The sequence below is a fragment of the Enhydra lutris genome, unplaced genomic scaffold, assembly GCF_002288905.1.
Source record: "Enhydra lutris kenyoni isolate GAN:26980312 unplaced genomic scaffold, ASM228890v2 scaffoldscaffold3479, whole genome shotgun sequence".
In the NCBI taxonomy this organism is placed as follows: domain Eukaryota; kingdom Metazoa; phylum Chordata; class Mammalia; order Carnivora; family Mustelidae; genus Enhydra; species Enhydra lutris.
Genome location: NW_019157563.1, coordinates 1 through 2,281, shown reverse-complemented (window position 1 = coordinate 2,281; position 2,281 = coordinate 1). Strand labels below are relative to the sequence as shown.

General features: G+C 59.6%; 1 long non-coding RNA gene across 1 annotated transcript; it reads left to right on the top strand.

Moving 5' to 3' along the window:
* Positions 1-259: 259 nt before the first annotated feature.
* On the top strand, positions 260-1,653 carry LOC111140563. Its single transcript, XR_002640161.1, has 3 exons — positions 260-369; positions 1,148-1,222; positions 1,582-1,653. It is a non-coding gene; the product is annotated as an uncharacterized LOC111140563 (long non-coding RNA).
* The last annotated feature ends 628 nt before the right edge of the window (positions 1,654-2,281 follow it).

Sequence of the window (2,281 nt, the reverse complement as noted above, 5' to 3'; positions counted from 1 at the left end):
AAAGAGCTTTTAAAGAAGTGGCCAGAAGTCTATTTTTTCAGTTTTTCAATATTAAAAAAAATTTTGAGTGCAGCGAATTTAAACATACGCATGTATGTATGATGATGTCTGTGTATAGAATGGCGTGTCTTTGGAACACTTAGTAAGTCTGTATGTGCCCTAACATAGGGTGTTCATTTCTTGGCATCACGGTCCCTGGCCCCCCTGTGCTGTCACCTCCTGACCCCAGGTGTGTCTTTTGTTTATAGCAGTGACTCTTCGAGAAGACAGTGCCAGGAGGCTGGAGAGGAGAGCGCGCCGAGTGTCCGCATGCCTGTCGGATTATTCGCTGGCGAGCGATAGCGGGGTATTTGAGCCTCCAAACAAAAGGTTAGAAGCTGATCTCCACCCTCAGCAGACTTCCCACAGTGTTACTGTCAGGCACAAGACGTGTGCGTATGGGGACTTGTGCAGTGTCGCAAACGTGTGTCTCCAAGGCTAGCATCTCCTCCGGGCTTCTCTCCACCTTGGTAGTTGGGCCTTAGCAACCCGCCAAGAAAAGTCCTCCGGTTTCTGTGTGGCGGCTGGAGGATGGCCCTCCTTCCGTGGCTCAAGCATGACTTCCTCCTGTCTGGCCCTGGTCAGCTGGAGGCCCAAGCCCCTGCTAGCTGGAAAAGGAGAGCCAGTGGACAAGAGAGACCTGCCCTTCTAGAAAGGGCACTCGTTAGAAGTGAATGTTCTCCCTCCTTCCCCTCTTTCCTAAGCTAGGGGAATCCCTTCGTAACGACAGAACACCTCTTGGGATTCTGGGCTGTGTTTTGATTTGACACGTTTGACATCATTGTTTCCTTCCTGGTGTCTGTCACACATTTTACTTGTCACAGATCGTGTAAGAGTTAGTTCGGAAGTTTGCCCCGAGTAGCGCCTGTGGTTTGGAGCGGTTTCCCAAGCTAGTTTGCTCAAAGACAACAGCACTTTGTAGGCGGGTCCCCACGGAGGTATGTCGTGGGCCTGCTGTGTCCTTTCAGTCACAATCAGAGGTCATTTAAGTCACAGTGTAAGAAATCCCCTGGCGGTAAGAAGCGCCCGGAGCACCAGAGAGCTTCTGGAGAGCCCGCAGTTACCTGTCCGCTGGGCGGTAACGCCAGGGACCCTCCGCTTTGTTTAGGAGTGAAGATGCTGACGAGTCTGCGCCTGGAGACACCTGTGGGAACGAAGGGCCCCAGATCCACGTGGGATTCTTGTGAGTACGGGACACTCCTCCCCTGTCGCTCCTGGAACTGATATGTAGACCGGCGCCCACCCGGTGACCCGCACTTCCAGGCCGGGAGGGATGCGGGGACTCCCGCCGTCTGGGTGCTGTTCCTGGCCTGATCCGGCCTGGCCCGCTTCAGTGGCTCCCGGGAGGGGACAGAGGTGGCGGGAAGGAGGCCTGGGCCAGAGCGGCTCCATGGCCGTCCTCCAGCACTGAGCGTTGTGGCAGGGAGCTGTCCCCTCACGGGGCCAGGACGCCCAGGGAGGTGGCCGCAGGGGCACAGGCCCCCGGGAGGTCTCCACCCTGGGGTCTGGGGGTGCCAGTTCGAGCTGCTCTTTACTTCCCAGGCTTGACAGCGCCAACGAGTGTCTTCTCGTGAACGTGCTCCAGCTGAAGAACGTGGCGGGGCTGGTCCTGAAGGAGGACTGCAAGATGTAAGCCAGCTTGGCGACAGCGCTTCTCCCCGGGGTCCGGGGACCGGCCGGCAGTGGCGGCCCCTGTCCGGGGAGAGGATGCCTGGGGCGCGTGCGGGCCAGGGCTCATTCCCGGTAAAATGCCAGGCCGCGTCTGCCCGGGAAGGCTCAGCGGTGTTCAGAAGAGTGGGTGACGCGGCGGCGCCTCATGCTGCGGTCGTGCAGAGCGAACGGAGAAGCTTTTGGCGGGAGCCGGGGCCCTTGTCTGAGCGAAGGACAAGGGAGAACGCAGGGTTGTGCCAGGCGGGCACTGCCACTAGGAGCCCCGTGGCCCGGGCTGGCTGCGCGGCGGGGCCCCTCACCCGGCGGCTGAGCGCACCGCTCACGGTCTCCTTGAGCCCAAGGGCGCAGGCCCTTCCAGGAATCTTTAAAGCTTGTCTTCTGAAGGCCCCGGGAGCAGCGCGGTCGTCAGTGGCCGCGGGCTCACCCTGGGATTTTGCCCACCGTCATGCTGTACTTGCAGCTGGCGTTTGCGCTTCTCGTTTGTTCCGTGCTGGGGGTGGACAGGGCGGGAAGCCGGGCTGGTGTGAGCGGTGTTGGAGGCCAGGCACGCGGAGCTTGAAGAGGGAGCCGG